Source organism: Sciurus carolinensis, chromosome 14 (assembly GCF_902686445.1).
Source record: "Sciurus carolinensis chromosome 14, mSciCar1.2, whole genome shotgun sequence".
In the NCBI taxonomy this organism is placed as follows: domain Eukaryota; kingdom Metazoa; phylum Chordata; class Mammalia; order Rodentia; family Sciuridae; genus Sciurus; species Sciurus carolinensis.
In genome coordinates, this window is record NC_062226.1 from 9,907,424 (window position 1) to 9,924,260 (window position 16,837).

Genomic DNA, 16,837 nt, shown 5'->3' on the forward strand with positions numbered 1-16,837 from the left:
AGAACACACCAGTGTGTCAGTGCCCCTCCTGACGTTTGGGAACCAAAATGATTCCTCATGTGGACTGACAACTGCCCAGTGGAAAGGCACTGTCCCCTCCAGTTCCTAGATGTTCAGTCTCTAGTCAGGTGGCCTGCAAGACCAGAAGCATGTGGTTTCAGCAGCTGCACTAGTCACCACAAACGCAGCGAGGCTTCTTCCCATGAAGTGCGTCCAGCCAGCTCTCCCTCCTGCCTGGGACTCTTCCTGGCTCTCATTCGCCCATCTAGGACTGTAGGAGTCCCACTTCCTTTGCACAGAGCGCTGATCCTGCTACTGTGGCAGCTGTGAATTTATGAGCAAGCTTCTGTATTTTAAAATCCAAATTGGGGAAATGATCTGCGGGATAGAGCCCCGTGAATCATCACTACAGACCTCCAGTGACACTCCTTTTGCTCCTGTCCATACCCACGGAATCAAGGACTAGCCAGTGGGCCCAGGGGAGGGAGCACTCCAGGTAGGAGAGGGTGATGCAGCCCGAGCAAGGCTCTGACTGCAGACAGTCTGAACCGCGGATGGCACTATGAGACTGGCCGGGGATCGCAAATGGGAAGACAGCAACACCGTCAAGCCAGGAAGGGCAGGAAGCCAAACTGTCTTTCCCAGGGGAAGCTGAGACGTTCGTTCTGGGAGAGCATGTGATTGACCCAACAGGGGGTCACGTGGCCATCCTTGGCTAGGGAGGTCAGTGTACCTTGATTGGCAGCCCTGGGACATCTGGGCTTCTGTGCCACTTCCTCCCTGCTGTCCGTCAATCAGGGATCTCTAAGTCTATCTAAAGCCAGCTGTGTGCCTTTGCCAGGGTGCTCTGGGGACAGACAGCTTTGTTCAAATCTGGCTCCATCACCCGCCAGTTGTGAACTTGGGCCAGTTACCCACCTGCTGCGTGCCTCTTCCTCAACTCTGACTTGAGAGTGGTGACCCACACTGCTCCAGAGAGTTGTCCTCAGGGTTCAGTTTGTGCCTGTCCAGTGCATCTGGCCCCCAGGGAGCATGTCCTCAGCTCTGCACAGTTAGCAGGGGAGCACCCCTGTGATGTGAGCCCAGCTAGGAGCTGCAGAGACAGCAGGAAAACTCCCGCATGTCCAGATTTAATAATAGGTCACACTATTTTTTAAGGAAGGACAAGTGGCTTGGTTTAATTTGCAGTGACACTCATTGACTTTTTTGGCTACTGCTTCCTTCTGTGAGCACTCTTAGGTCACCTACTAAACAATCTGTCCCATCAATGGACATTTTGACCATCCAAACTGCCTAACAGGGCGATGATTGCTAGTCTTGCCATTTCTATAAAGAAACTGTCTTTCTGCCAGCTTCCAGCCTCTGAGCCATTTGGCATGGTATAGATTCACACCTTCCACGCAGGCTCTTCTTTTTCTTCTTTTTGGTACTGGAGATTCCCAGTCTTTTTTTTGAGACAGGGCCTCGCTAAGTTGCTGAGGCTAGTCTCCAACTTGTGATCCTCCTGCCTCAGCCTCCCAAGTCACTGGGGTTATAGGCATGCAACACCATCAAGCAACACTCTGGCTCTCTTGAGGCACAATTTCTCCAGCCAAAAAACTCCTGTTTGGTTAGCAACATGACCTGGATGCCAGAGGGAACCTAAGAAGCTCAGAGGGTCTGACCATCACCCACTGTCTCCAATGCCTGGCCCTTCGGGCTCCAGAGTTCAGAGGTTGTCCCCACAGGCCTCCTTGGGCCTCACCCACATTCCCATGACTCTTACAGAAGCAAAGAAATGCTCTGAGGCCCTGGAATGGTCACAGTGGAAGCCTTGAGCCACCACCCTCCAGGTGCCTGACCCAGATTTGGATGGAGTGAAGGGGCCAGGTATGGTGGCAGCCACGCAGCCAGCAGGGCCACAGGCCAGACAGAGAGGTCGCTTAGGTGTTCCGCTTACTTAATGTTTTTTATTCTTAAATGTTTCTGGACATGACAATGGCAGAGTCCTCTGGGGACCCAGAGACAATCACACGTTATCCTGCTCTCCTGGCGCCTCGCCCTGTTATTTGTCAGGTGAGCTCTGTGTTCCACCTACAAGGACTTTAGTGTCGCATCTTGGTTCACCCAGCTTCCCCTTGGAGCTCAGCCCCACCAAGGCTGTCCCAGAGGGGTGGGGTGGCCCAGGTCTCATAGCACCAAGTGTCCAGCTGACCTCCCTGTCCCTCTCCTGGCCCCTGGCCCATTTCTATACCGCTATTCTTAGCACACAAGCCTATGTCTTCAATCAATTAATCTTGGGGGAGGGGGTATTGAACCCAGGGGTGCTCTGTCACTGAGCCACATCCCCAGCCCTTTATATTTTTTATTTTGAGACGGGGTCTCACTGAGTTGCCCAGCTAGCCTGGAACACCTCCTGCTTCAGCCCCTGAACCGCTGGCATGACAGGCATCCTGCTGCTCTGCCCCTGGCCAGCTTCACTCTTCCAAGGAGCAGCCAGTGAGGGGTTTGGGGGGGTGTCCTCCTAACGATTTTTCCCTTGAAAGCCCCATCATCCTCTGCAAAGTGGAAGTAGTGACGCTGGGTTCCTGGGGTTCTGAGAAGAGAGGCGGGACCCAGTTAAACAAGACAAAGTTAGCAGCATTCCTGGCCCCGGGCCTCGGCACCATCTGTGTGCAGGAAATGGCTACCTGTCATCAGAGGTGACCAATAACTCGTCCAAGCAACCAATCAAGACTGGTCACGTTGTCTGTCCCCCTCAAACTGCAGCCTGTGGGCAAACCCACTGTTCTCTCCTACCTCCAAAAGAAATTAACCAAACTCCCCTCCCTCCAAAAAATGGGAGCGGGGGAGGGAGAGCCTGCTTGGGATGACTGATCACAGCCTTCAAAATGGGAGCGCAATTGCAATTCCCATTTTTCACAGACTGGAAGATGATGGTTGGAGAGGGAAGCAATCTACCCAGGACCAGTGATCAGCGGGCAGTGGAGCCAGGAAGGGTGCCAGGCCTGAGTCCGAAGCTGGGGTTCTTCAGGCCGTACCTCGTTCACTGCAGGTTGTGATTACCCTGTGCTCGGCCCAGGCCCAGAGGTCTTGAGAAGGCTTTTGAATGAACACATAAATGGAAGGAGGAGGAGGTGGCTGCTGATCCGTATCCTCCTATCTGGATCCTTAGGTACTGCCTTGGTTTCTCTTTCACATTCCTTCGGCTTTCACCATGATGCGCTTGAGGAAGGTTTGCCTGCATTTCACAGACCAGGAAAGCGAAGTTCACTCCCCCATGGGGAGCCGTACCCTTGCCATGAGAAGGAAGCAGAGCCGAGCTCACGTGCGGCTCTCTCCAGTCAGAGCCTGTGTGAGTGCCACTGGTACCCACCAGGCCAGGCCAGCTCTGGGCTCCTCCCGAGCTTGGCAGGGAACCAAAGGGCGAGGTCCCGGACACCTGCCCAAGATCCTCCCAGACACCCACCCCTACCCCAGCTGGGCTCAGCCTCCTCTGAGCCCATGTCCAGATGAAGTTGGACACCCCTTTCCCATCTGTCTACCCCTGCCCTGGAAGACGTCAGGCAAGGAGACCAAGGTGCCACTGGAGCAGGTGAGGACTGGCCCAGGCTTGGGTGCCTGAAGACGGCAGACCAAGGCCAGCATCTTGGTGGCTGTCCCCCTACCTCCTGGGGTTTGGCAGGCACCATGCTGTACCTTTGGAAGGTAGCCAATCAGAGGAGCTGAGATGTGCAGCTCGCAGCACCCAGGCTGGCTGATCCAGCGCCCTCAGCAATGCACCTGGGGGCCCTGGCCACAGCTCTGCTTGCCATCCTATCTGGGGTAGCTCAGACTGGACATTTTACCCAGAGGACTGCCAGACAAGAGCTCTGGGATAATACGTGGTGGTTCATTACTGTTGCTCCTTGTCCCCTCGTCTCCTTGGGCTGGTGACCCTCCATGGGCTCTGAAATGGGGCTCCTGGCCTGGTGCAGAGTCATTTACCTATAATCCCAGTTCTCAGGAGGCTGAGGCAGGAGGATCACAAGTTTGAGGCCAGTCCGGGCAACTTAGTCAGATTCTATCTCAAAATAAAAAATAAAAAAGGGGCTGGAGGTGTAGCTCAGTGGTAAAGCACCCCTGGGTTCAATGCCCAGCATTGAAAAAAAGGGAAAGGGAGGAGGGAGAGAAGGGTGGGGGGTCCTGGAATCCCCTTCCCCACCAAAGCCTGGGGAGGTGGGCTCGGCTTCAGGACAGGTAGGGAGGGCAGGGCAGGGGAGGGGAGGGCGTGTAAGCTGGAGGAGAGGAGGGGGTGCTACCAGATCCCAGGCTCCTCCTTGCCTTCCTTCTTAGTTTCTGTCCTCCCTCAGTGCCTTCTCCTCCTTGAGCCCTCCCTCCTCTACCCTCCCTGCTTCCCTCCCTCCCATACTTGCTGAATCTTGCCCTTTGACCTGTCTGAGTTTCACCTGCCACCTGAACTCCATAGGTGAGACAGCCTGAGAGAGCCCAAGGAGGGGAAGACCCTCTCTGGGCATTCTGGGGGTCTTCTGGGAGGCGTCAATGGGCTCTGGGCCTCTGAGTTGAGAAGTATTTGCCAGATGCAAAACAGGGAAAAGAAGATTCTGGAAGGCACCTCTTTATAAAGGTCCCAGAGGTACAGTTGCAGAGCCTGTTTCTAGAGCAGCCAGGAATGGGGTGTGGTGGGCACTGAGCCACCTCCAGGGGACACCTGTGGAAAGCAAGAATTACAGGCTGGGGAGATTCAAGGAAGCATAGGCCTGGGGCGGCCTCTGGGAGGCCTAGATTGCGTCCCAGACAGTGGTTCTCAAAGTAGCTGTCGTGGAGCCCTGGGGGTGCAAGAAGGGGCTTGGAGTCCCGGGAGGGGGTGAGGGTGGGAGGAGGACACCCAGGGATGGAATGCGGTGCCTCTGGCTCTGCTTCAGGCAGAGTGACTGTAATGTCACCACATTCATGACTGCCACATGCCGGAAGAGGCTCGAGCACTGAAGGGAGCTGGCAGGGGCAGAGGACAGGCCAGATGCTTCGTGAACCAGCTCTGGCTGGCAGAGAAGAGCAAGTGGACGGCACGGTCAGCTGGCTGCCAGGCCCCCTGGCTCAGGTTCTCTGGCCTCCTGACCTCCTCTGGCCCCGCTGAGGTGGTAGTAGTAAAGCAGCAGCCACCCACCCACTAAGGCAGAGCCACCAGGCACCATGCTGTGCTCTTCACCTGTGTCACACATCAGGCTGGTCCCTGCAGACAGGGAGTCGAGGGCCAGGGGAGGAAGCAGCTCGAAGCCAGGGTCACCAGCCAGTTCTGTGGCAGAGCCAAGATGTGGACCTCTGGCCTCCACAGGTGCCAGGTCCCCTCCGAAAGCCTGGAGCAGGTGCCAAGCAGCTGCTGTAGTGTCCAATCCCTGGCTGGAGCCTCTTGAGGCCACCAGACCTCTCTGTCCACCTGTCTGCCCAACTGTCCCGGCCACACCTGGCACCCACTTGCGCTATGGAAATCTGAGCGGCCCTGCATTGCTCTCCAAGGGGACAACTGGTGGGTGGGGGTTGGGAGAGCAAGGCTGGGGTAGAAAACAGCTCAAGACAGAAGATGAAAGCAGCCCTGGCAGCGTGGGGACCAACTGCAGCCTCCGCTTGCTGTGTGACTAAGTCCTTGCTGGGCCTCTGGGCTAGGGCTGTTCTGAGCTGCCTGGAACTTGGAGCTGCAGGGTTAACTACAGACAACTTGTGGGTTCTGGGGTTCACCAACTCATGCCTGGAACTTGGCACTGGCCCCACTAGGTGCCACCTCGTCTTCCACCTTGCTGCCGGAGTGAAGGGACCTGACAGGCTGTGTGACCCCGGGCTGGTGTCTGACCTTGTCTGGGCTCAGCTTCCTTGTGGAGAAATTGAGAGGCTGGCTGCTGGTTCCCCTGCAGCCTCCCCTCCCCCTTGACTCTGGCCACACCCCTGCCCCCAGGTCCCAAGGGTTTCAGTGGCCATTTCGTCAGGCGCTGGGGAACTGAGGCTCGCTCACTGCCCCTCCCCTGAGACCTCATGATAACGGGCTCTTGTCAGCCCTGGGGCCTGTGTCTGGGAGGAGGGAGTGGGGGGCTGTCCTTCATTCTGTCTGAGGCACTGTCCTTCCGTCCTGTCCAGCGACGTAGAAGGCCTTTGTGGTCATGTCTTCCCGTTCTAGAACATCCTTCCCGTTCCAGACGCTCAGGCAGAGTCTCAACTTCCCACCCCCCTCCTGTGTGTCCCGTCCAAGCCGCAGCAGCCCTGGGTCTGAGTTCTCTCTGTTATGGTCTAAGGCCATCTGGATCTGGGTTCAAGTCCCCAGATCAAATCCCACCACTTGTTGACCTTGTGCCATGAGCCTCGATTTCCTTATCTGAAAAATGGGGGTACCGGTCATGCCAGCTTCAGAGGTGATGAAAACAAGGGACCCAACAGCCCGGGGCAACTCTGCAGCTGGGTGACTTTGGGCGAGTCACTTGAGCTCCTAAGTCTCCTCTGTGGCTAGGGACCCATGATGTCCCTTGTCAGGAGTCACAAGACAGGGCACAGGCCTGGCACACAACTGGTGTTCCATAAGCTCTGGCTTAAAAAACAACTCAGGAACAATGGGGTGAGAGGGCCACACTTCCCTTGTCCCCCCAGACCAGGAGGGGTGGGCCCAGCAGCTGCTGGCCCCGACCCAAGTGAGCCCTGCACGTCTGCTGCTTCCTTCCCTCCCTCCTTCCCTCCCTCCTTTCCTCCCTTTCCTTCCCTCCCTCCCTCCCTCCCTCCCTCTCTCCCTCCCTCTCTCCCTCCTTTCCTTTAGCCTTGCCAGGGATCAAGCCCAGGACCTCACACATGCTAGGCCTCTCCAGCCCCACACTGGCTTCTTTTTGAGTCATGATTTTGTCCTTGAAGTTTCTTAATTTCCAAATGTGTGGGAATTTCCTAGTTGCCTTTTCGGTTTTTAAATTTATTTCTAGATTGAGTGAATCTGGTCACGCCACACTCTGACTTCAGTTCATTGCTCTGCGGTTCGGTGTGAGATCACCTTTTTTAAATGTGGCGCTGTCCTCACGAAGGCTGTGGAGGTGTGAGCTACTGGGTTCCTGGTGGACACGTGAGGTCAGTTTTCCGGCCCTTGTTTCATGGTCTAGATTCTTGCTAACTTTTCCCTGGTCTTTCCGTTACTTACTGAGGAATATGTGTGATGATCTCCCATTACTATTGTGAACTTGGTCTGGATTTCAACCCGTATTTTATATTTTGAAGTTACTTAGGTACATATAATTTAGAAATTGTTCATTTTCCTGACATCAAACCTCTTGTCACTGAAACGTATTTTTATTTCTAGTAATCATTTTAACCTTAAAATCTATTTCATGTCAGGTGCAGTGGCACACCCCTGTAATCCCAGCTACTCAGGAGGCTGAGGCAGGAGGATCACAAGTTCAAGGCCAACTGGGCAATGTAGTGAGATTTGATCATCAAAATAAATTTTTTTATTAACTTTTATTATTATTATTATTATTATTTTTTTTTTTTTTTTTTTTTTTTTTGGTGGTGGGGATTGAACCCAGGGATGCTTTACCACTGGCTAGATCCCAGTCCTTTTTATTTTTTATCTTGCTAAATTGCTTAGGGCCTCACTAAATTGCTGAGGTTGGCCTTGAACTTTTGATCCTCTTACCTCAACCTCTGAAGGGAATACACGCACGTACAACAACACCTGCTCAAAATAAAAACTTTAAAAAGGCCGAGGCTATCACTCAGCAGTAGCACACTCCCCTGGCATGGGTGAGGCCTAGGGTTCAATGCCCAGTAAGGTAGGGCAGGAGTATTTTGTTTGCTATTGATAAAGTTATAGCGATTTTCTTTTGGTTGTTTTTTGCATCCTATATCTTTTTCCACCCTTTTCTTTTTAATCTTTCTGATCATTTGGTTATAGATGTACCTCTTAATTGGATCATATAGTCCAGGGACACTTCAGGATTAGTATTTAAATCTATCTTCTTCTCCTCGTGTGTGTGTGTGTATGTGTGTGTTATCAGAGATTGAACCCAGCACTCTACCACTATTTTTAATTTATTTGGAGAGCAGTCTCTCTCAGTTGTCCAGGTCAACCTTGAACTTGAACTCCTTCCTGCCTCAGCCTCCCAAATTGCTGGGATATAGACATGTGCCACCATACCCGACTCAATTTATGCTTTTACTCTAAACTTTCTGATGGTGAGTTCTAGGCTCTTGCTCTGTTTTTTTTTTTTTTTTTTTTTTTTTGTGGTGCTGGGATTGCCCAGGGCCTCACGCCCACTAGGCGAGCACTCTGCTCCTTAGCTGCACCTCAGCTGGGTTTGTTTTTCTTAAATGTTTTATCCCCTACTCTGACATATTCTCAGAAAAAAAGTCATTTTTTTCCAAAGTGAAAATCATTTAATGTTTTTGTAATTATAAAAAGTTACACATGTATAAGTTAATAAACACTAGACAGTAAGAAAGGTAGAAAGAAAAAGTAAAAGTGACTTCAAATCCCTGCTCAGTAAAGAGGTAGACATTATGGGGTACACATTCAGACCTGTCTAGGGACAAAGAGGACATTTTCCACCTTCCCAGTTGTATCGCTGGGATCTGGGGTCCTTGTTCAGATTCCCAAAATTTAGTTTCCCTAGCTCTGGAATGTGTGTTGGGGTGGGGTGATGATTAGTCTCATGTGTCAATTTAACCAGACGATCGTACCCACTCATTTGATCAAACACTAATCCAGTGTGGCTGTAAAGGTATTTTGTACCCATGGTTAAATCAACATGTTTTACTGTTGACTTACGATTACCCAAGGTGTGTGGGTGAGTGGGTCTCATCCAATCAGTTGAAGGACTTAAGAGCAAAAACCAGGTCAGAGAAGACATTCTGCCCCCAAACTGCATCAAATTTCAGCTTCCTGGCCCGCCCTATAAATTTTAGATTTGTCAGCCCCCACAAAATAATGAATGTCCATCTCTCTATCCATCTCTCTCTCTCTCTATCTCTCCATCATCTATCTAATATTCCCTATCCAGGACCTAGGGGTGGCAGGGCCGGTCTCATCTCTGCTGATGGAAGGTGGCCCAAGGTCACCAAGGAGCCGGAAGCCAGGCTTAGTCTCCCAGGTCAGTGCTCTTTCTGCAGAATCAAGGCACTGAGCAAGGATGCCTGATGCTAGGCCGCCTGCCTTGAGACTCAGTGTGAGGCCAAGCCAGGCATTGGGTGTCTCCTGATCTAGGGTAGGGGTCACGGGGCCACCTCGCAGGGTCATTTTTCCATTCTCCACACAAGTAGGGCTTAGTTTTGTGCAGGGCACACAGTAAGTGCAGACTATTGGAGCTATTAATAAAAATTTGTGTAACGCATTTCACCAGAGCATAAAGTCGGGCCGAGAGCCAGGCCCCCAGGGGCTCCTGTGGCTGGAGGCCACAGTCCCAGTGCTGGGAAGGGAGCCAGGCTCCTGGGAGAACTGCAGACCTGGAGTCTGGGCCTAACGAGGGACATCAGATGATCTTGACACCAGCTGGACAGAGAAAGGCCCGAGGGTGAGTCTCAGCAAAAGTCAGCAGGGTGCCGAGAGGGGGGCCACAGAAGAGCCCCAGGGGCATCCTCGCCCACAGGGGTCCCTCTACAGGGCCACTGGCTCCAGGACCATGTCCATCCCTCAGCTGAGAAACCTGCTTCCCTACTCAGGACCCCAGGAAGCTGCTCCAATCTGCTGGGCCTCCCAGGGAGCTGAGGGAGCCCAGGAGGGAAAGCAGAGGTACCCTGCAGATCCAGGATTGGGGTCCCCACCCTCTGCCACCTGCCTATGCCTCAGGTGCAGGCAGGTGGCTCTGTGACCAGCTTCTCCCAGCCTGGCCAAGCTCCCAGAGTCTGATTACAGCCCCGTTAGTTCATGTGTTCTTTGAGTCACCCACTGCATCATGGTCCCATTTGAAGATGGAGAAAGTGTGTTTCAGAGGGGAGGGACTCGCCTGAGCTCATGGCCAGATGGGACCCAGCCCTGTCCCACCCACCAGCTCCGACTCCAGGATGCCCCACCCGCCCCGCCCATGGCCGTGGCAGTCTGCCCCAGCTAGTCCCCAGCCCACCAGGGACCCTCCCAGCCTCTTCCTCTGCTGAGCTCCCCGCTGCCAGCTCCAGTGTTGCATCGGAACAGCACCCCTGGGTTCAATTCCCCAGAGCAAAACAGAAGAGGTACCACTAACAAAGGCTCTACCAGCTCCTCAGGGCTGTGGTGGCCCTGGCTCTTCAAATTGTCCCCTGGCATGACTTTGCTTCTCTTCACAAGTTTAATCCTTTAACCTTCTTAGACAGTTTTCCCTGAGCGTGAGCTCCCAGGGGGCTTTGGGACAGTAAGAATGACTCCGGCGATTAATTTGTTAAACATTCACTAATCGCTTTCCACGCATCACCTTGCTAATGGATTCCTCAGCCCTCAGGTGGGCCTGGTGTCAATCCCCACCTGCCCATGAAGACCCTGAGGCTGGGGTGTAGAGAAGGGGCCCCGCTCACAGGCACAGTGACAGTAACAGCCCTCGTCAGACGCAGCCTGCAAGTCGCCCCATTCTTGTCCTTGTTTCAGAGGTGTGAAGCTAAGTCTCAGAGGACAAGAGGTGCCCAAGGCCCAGGAGCAGGACCTGGGAAGTGGTTGGGACTAGGGTATGATTTCAGAGCCTTCCCTCAGGTCTGCTGGACCCCAGGAGGCAGAGGTGGAATTTGAACCCAGGACCCACTGTGGCCAGGCCTGGATCTCCCCCAGCCTCCCCCGGGGGCAAGGAAGCAGCCAAGCCCAGGCCTCAGACGTGGGCCGGCTCCACACGTTAGGGCAGAAACCACAGCAGGAAGCCAGCCAGTTTCCAGGCCGCTTGGCTCAGCTTTTGGTCCATTCAGCTCTTGGTCCGAGGAAGTGGCTTTGGCCAGGACCCCTGAAGGGGTGGGGGCTCCCCAGGGGCCTCAGTGGGCAAGGCCCCAGGCCAAGTTCTGTGCAAGGAGTACTTTCCCGACTATCAGCTGCCAGGTTCTCGCACTTCCAATGTTCTTTGCAGACATGCCTCGCAACCGTCTTCAATGAAAATTTCTAAAACATAAAATTCAGAAGTACATGTTTAGATATTATCTCTTTTTATGTAAACTCCATGCTTTCTGAAGCTACTGTTAAGTGGGCGTCTTCCCAGTCAGCTTTGAAAGGAAACTTGGAATGAAGCCTGCCATGAGGGTGGTTAAGAACCTGGGCCCCAGGGTTGGACAGGCCTATCCAACCAGCTATGTGTCCTCAGGCAAATGACTCCACCTCTCTGAGCCTCAGTGTCCTCATGTGCAAGTGAACCCAGACGTGAAGCCCTGAGGACAAGGCCTGGGAGGTAGGTTGTCTCTGGGTCGGGCACTCAGGACTGTGAAGCAGCTGAAAGAACCATGTGCCCAAGTCAATTGTGGCTTTGTATCAGGCCAACTGTGAGGTGCTGAGCCGTATTCTAGTGACCAGCCTGTTTTCCTCGAGGGATGTTCCTCTCTCTGGGGTCTCAGCCTAAACTGGGCCTTACTTCCTTCCTTTCCTGATGCTGAGGCAATACCCAGCTGGCAGCACCCGACCCAGGCAGCCCTGGGGCCATGTGTCGGCATCTGTCACCAGTGCATCCAGCTGGCAGGACCTGGGGGCCAGAGTCCTTGGGTCCCGAGAGGCAGGAAATGGAAGAGCTGGAGGCTGGAGCAGGGCTCGGCCTCCATGTCCCCGTTGCTGGTGGGTCTCTCTGTGTGCTTCATATCACGATGATGCCCAAGAGCGTGAAATAGAATCCACCCTTTCCTGCCCTCACACCTGTTGGGGTCTGGCATCTGCTTCCACCTTTCCCGTTGGCCGGAATCCGGGGGTTGTCCTCTGTACCTTTGTTCCTATAGCTCAAGAACTCCTAGGTCTCTTGACTCCACCATTCAGGGCTCTGGAATCCTCCACCTTCGGGTCCTCACAGCCCCTCCCAGGCCCGCCCGCTCTTTGTGCTCTGACCTAGGCCTTGACTCCCTCTTCTCAGGCCACAGCCCGCTCCTCCTGCAGGCACCCTGGTCCATCCATGACCTCCTGCTGAAAACCTGCTTTGGCCCCACCAGTGTCCCCAACCTGAGCTCGGATCCTCCACTCAGCTACAAGTGCAGAGAGTGAATGCGGATAATCCAACAGAGAAACCAATGAGGAGCATCTCACGGCATACAGGTGATGACCTGGGCAAAGCTTGGATTCCAAGACTTTATTAAAAGACCCAGATGCTTCAGGTCCTCCAAATTCCTGCTTTGGAAGAGAAATAAAAGTCAAACATAAACACCAGTATCATTTTCTCAAGGAAATTCACCTTTTTAACTTCGCTTTTAATCCTGAGCCCAGCGCAGCCTTTTGGATCTTTGTAAAGTCCCCTGGAAGGAGGAGGAGGGCCTCAGACTCCAAAAGGGTGCTCCTGCTGGGGTGAGGGGAGGGTGGAAGAAAGAAAGGGAAGGAAGAAACTCCTAGCACCCCATGGTTTCCTTACACATCTCAAATAATCCCAAATGGATGTTTTTCTTCATTAAAAAAAAAAAAAAAGAAAAGGCTTTGCTTTTGTAAAAAATGTCACGACCCCTTAAAAGTGATGCTCGTCACATCATTGAAAAAGTTTAAACCAGCGAAGAGGACAGAGAGGAAAATAAAATTACTCTACACGGCACCTCCTAGCCTTGAAAAAAAATCTCACCACCAGAGAAGGCCGGTGATGTCCCCTGCCACACCCGGCATCCACCTCGGCAGCATCCCAATTCACTCGCCTGGTCAATGCCTGTTTTGGGAAACTGGAGAATTAGCCTGGCTCTAGGCGAGATGGCACCCCGAGTGGATAGGTAGAACCCTGGGTTCGATCCCCAGCACAGAAAAAGAAGAGAAGGAACAGAGATTGGAAGGAGAAGACGAGGGTATGTGTAAATGTTTAGTTGCAGCTGCAGCCCGAGCTGTCAGCTGGGTGCTCCTTCTTGAGGAAGCTGGAGGGAACAGGGAGAACTTTTGGAGGAGGAGACAGTTGATCTGAAGGAAGATGCCACATTGAATGGGTGAGGTGGAGAAATGCTATGTCCCGCAGAGGGCAAGGCCAGTGGGCAGGAAGCTCTGATGTGGTCACCATGACCATTGCCACTCCCCTTCCTCCACGCTGCAGAGACTTGATTTTATCCTAGAGTCTGCCCTTCCGTTAGTTCCCTCCTGTAACCCCTGGTGAATCTAAGCTCATCATGGCGGCCCCATCTCCTTGTCAGTGGTTTGGTGAGGAGATGGGTGAGGGAATGTGACCTGGTCTGATTAGAAGAGAAAGGAACCAGAAAGGTCTGCAAAGAGGCTTCTGGGAATCACTGGCCAATCAGTTTTCTGTGCCTGGATACCAATGATGAGGATGTGATATCCGGAATGACTGCAGCCATCTTGAATCCCTGAGGATGAGGCCAACAGGGTAGGGTAACTGAATAAACAGAGCAAAAAAAACTGGGTTCTTACAGGTGTCAAAGAGCCTTTGAGCTTTTTCCCAGGCAACTGCCAAAGATAGCAGAGGGGCAGGTCCTGGTGCTGGATGGCTGAGGCCATCTTCTGGGCCGACTGGCAGCCAGTGGCCAAATGGGTACTGCTGAGTTGCAAGGTGGTGGTTGTGCGCTGTGAGGGCATCAATATTTCTGGAAATTTCTACAGAAACAAGTTGAAGTATCTGGACTTCCTCCGCAAGTGAATGAACACCATCCCATCCCGGGGCCCATACCACTTCTACGCCCCGAGTTGCATCTTCTGGTGGACAGTGCGAGGCATGCTGCCCCACAAGACCAAGCAAGGCCAGGCTGCCCTGGACCGCCTCAAGGTGTCTGATGGGATTCCACGGCTCTACGACAAGAAAAAGCGGATGGTGGTTCCTGCTGCTGTCAAGGTTGTGCGGCTGAAGCCTACAAGAGAGTTTGCCGACCTGGGGCGCCTGGCTCATGAGGTTGGCTGGAAGTACCGGGCAGTGACAGCCACCCTGGAGGAGAAAAGGAAAGAGAAGGCCAAGATCCATTACCGGAAGGAAAAACAGCTTATGAGGCTACGGACACAGGCAGAAAAGAATGTGGAGAAAATTAACAAGTTCACAAGGTCCTCAGGACCCATGGACTCCTGCTCTGGGCCCAGTAAAGACTGCTTATGCTTCATGTTTGGCCTGGCCTGCCCTTCCTCCATCACCACCTGGGATATGGGGGCCCAGGACAGCTCTTCAGGTACCACAGGCAGCCTGGGACCCAGAAAGCTGAGACAGAGAAGGGGCTAGCCTTAGTCTCTGCTCCTGTTTCAGAAGGTCTTTCTGTGAGGTTTCTAAGAGTTGGATGGTCAGAACTTATGACCTGCTCCTTCATGAATTTTAGGTAATTGATAGAACCACCAGTTACTGGCAGTATTCAAATACAATGAGCTGGAACACCAAGGGGCATCCATCCCTCCCATGTGGCCACCCTTACTCTGTAGCTGACAGAATGGGAGAACACAGCTGCTGAAGTGGGCCAGGTTTTAGAGGAGCAAAGATTGGAAGAAGTGACCAAGGGGTACAGCATTGCCCCTGCCCTTCCCTCTGTTTTGTGATCAAAAGCAAATAAATTATTTTTTGATTAAAAAAAAAGAGCCTTTGGTCTAGGGTTGTGGCTCAGTGGTGGAGCGCTTGCCTGGCACGTGTGAGGCACTGGGTTCGAGTCTCAGCACCGCATATGAACAAATAAGTAAATAAAAAATAAAGGTTCATCAACAACTAAAAAAAATTAAAAAAAAAAAAAAAAGAACCTTTGAGTAAGGCTACTTAAAAAGCTGAGGCAGGAGGATCACAAGTTTAACGCTAACCGCAGCAATTTAGAGAGGCCTTGTTTCAAAATAAAAAAGAACTGGGGATATAGCTCAGTGGTAAAGTGCCCCTGGGTTCAATCCCCAGTACAAAATAAATAAATAAATTTTAAAAATGAGTTGATGAATGGGGACAGTGCTCCAACCCCCAAGCCATCCTCTGGCAACTTCTTTGGCAGCACCCAGCAAATGCTTACTGTGTCCTTTCCTTTCGCTGGCACCACCTGAGTCCTCGGTTTGTCCCCACTCCTGGCAGAGTCAGAGCTCAGAGCAAGTGTCTGTGAAATGGAAAGATGGACAGACCTGATTGTGGGGGAACAGCAAGAGCTGGGGCCGAGGGGCTTGGGCAGGGACCCTCCTACATGCCAGGCCCTGGACAAGAACGCTGTGGACACAGCAGTGCCTGGAAGCTTCCGTCCTGTGTCTTGCCTTGGAATGGGCCATCAGGAGAGCAGCCAGGCTCGGTTCCCCTTTGCAGGCAGCTCAGGATGAGCAGGGTGTCAGCTTCACTAAGCTCACTCCAGGGCTCACTGGAAGTTTCCCTCCGGATTGTTCAGCTTGCTGGTGGCAACTGAAGTGAGGTCTCTGGGCTGCACCTCGTGTCTCGATCTTGGGAGTCTGGGTACAGTGTTTGGGTCTGACTTGATGAGCTGCATCTCGATCAAGTTCATTTAGGGTCCTCCGTTGTGCCTTGTCTTTCCAAGTGTCCCCCATGTGCCCATTCTCAAGCTTTATCACATCCACCATCTCATTTCAATCTCAACATTCCTGGAAGATGGAGGATGTCATTCCCCTCTTACAGATGTGGAAAGTGGGATCAGACACTTTAAGCAGTATGCCCCAGTCCCACAGGTGGTGAGTGGCAGACCGGGATTCAAGCTGAGGTTGATAAAATCTCTGGCTTAAGAAGACCTGGGAACTTGACTTTTGAGTCACTCTTGTCTAATCCACTCTGGCGCTGAGCCATAGGAAAGGCAGGCTCTGGCCCCTGGGTGGGGGTCAGGGGAAGACTGGGTTGGGGGAGGTTCTGCACAGATGGTGAGGGTGGAGGCCTCTTGCTAGGGAAGAATAAGGTTTCTGTCCTTGCACAGTTGGAATGAGGGCCCTGGAGCCAAGCAGCTAGGGCCAGGGCGGGGCCAGCCAACCTTTGGCACGTGAAATGCCACCCCGTGCTCATGGCAGATAATTCTGGGTGATAATTCACCCAACAGCAGGCACGCATTCTGAAAGCCCTGTCTGTTCTGCCTCACTGGGTTCCTGCAGGAATGTCAGAGGTCGCAGGCTGGCCTTGGACGTAGGCAGGGTTCAGGCTGGTCTGACGGGTGGGGCAGCGTCTGGGCACTGCCTGGGGCCAGAGGGAGCTTTTGTGCTGTGAGCCCCAGGAGCACCCGCAACTGGGGCGCAGACACCCCACTGGGGAGAAATAGCTGACCCCCGCCAGGCCCGGGCCTGCTTTCTCTGCTTCTTCAGGGGCAGCCTGGATGCAGCGGGCCTTCTGACCCGCTCCTTCCTCAGAGCCCATGGTGCACGCTCCAGCTCCAGGTCCGCCCTGCATGCCCTGTCCAGGCCAGCTGCGGGACGTTCTTCAGGGCAGCAGGTTGGGGTCTCCACCCCAGACGCTGGGTGGAATCTCCTGGGGAGATTTGAACGTGCACCACATCCCAGTCCTTGCCCCCCACAACTCTGGAGTATTGGTCGGGGGGCGTCTGGGCATCAGCATCTTTTAAAACTCCCCAGGGATTCTGACATGAGGCGACAGGAGTTGGAGTTGGGAGCCACTGGTGAGGAGCCTGGAGAAAGTGGAACCGCAGCTCGGCCGCCACCAGCTCGTGACCTTGAACACGTGACACAGCAGTCTGTTCCTCAGTTTCCTCGTGTGTGAAACGTGAATGGCAACAGCGCTCACTTCACGGGGTGACTGGGAAGATTCCAGGAGAGAGCACTGTAGGCTCAGCAGCGTGCTGGGCCCAGAGCCCAGCTCCGCTCCCACGGTGCGGTTCCCACGGATGG

At 53.4% G+C, this 16,837-nt stretch overlaps 1 pseudogene; it reads left to right on the top strand.

The window, feature by feature from the left end:
* The first annotated feature begins 11,580 nt into the window (after positions 1-11,580).
* On the top strand, positions 11,581-14,134 carry LOC124964799 (60S ribosomal protein L13a-like; annotated as a pseudogene).
* The last annotated feature ends 2,703 nt before the right edge of the window (positions 14,135-16,837 follow it).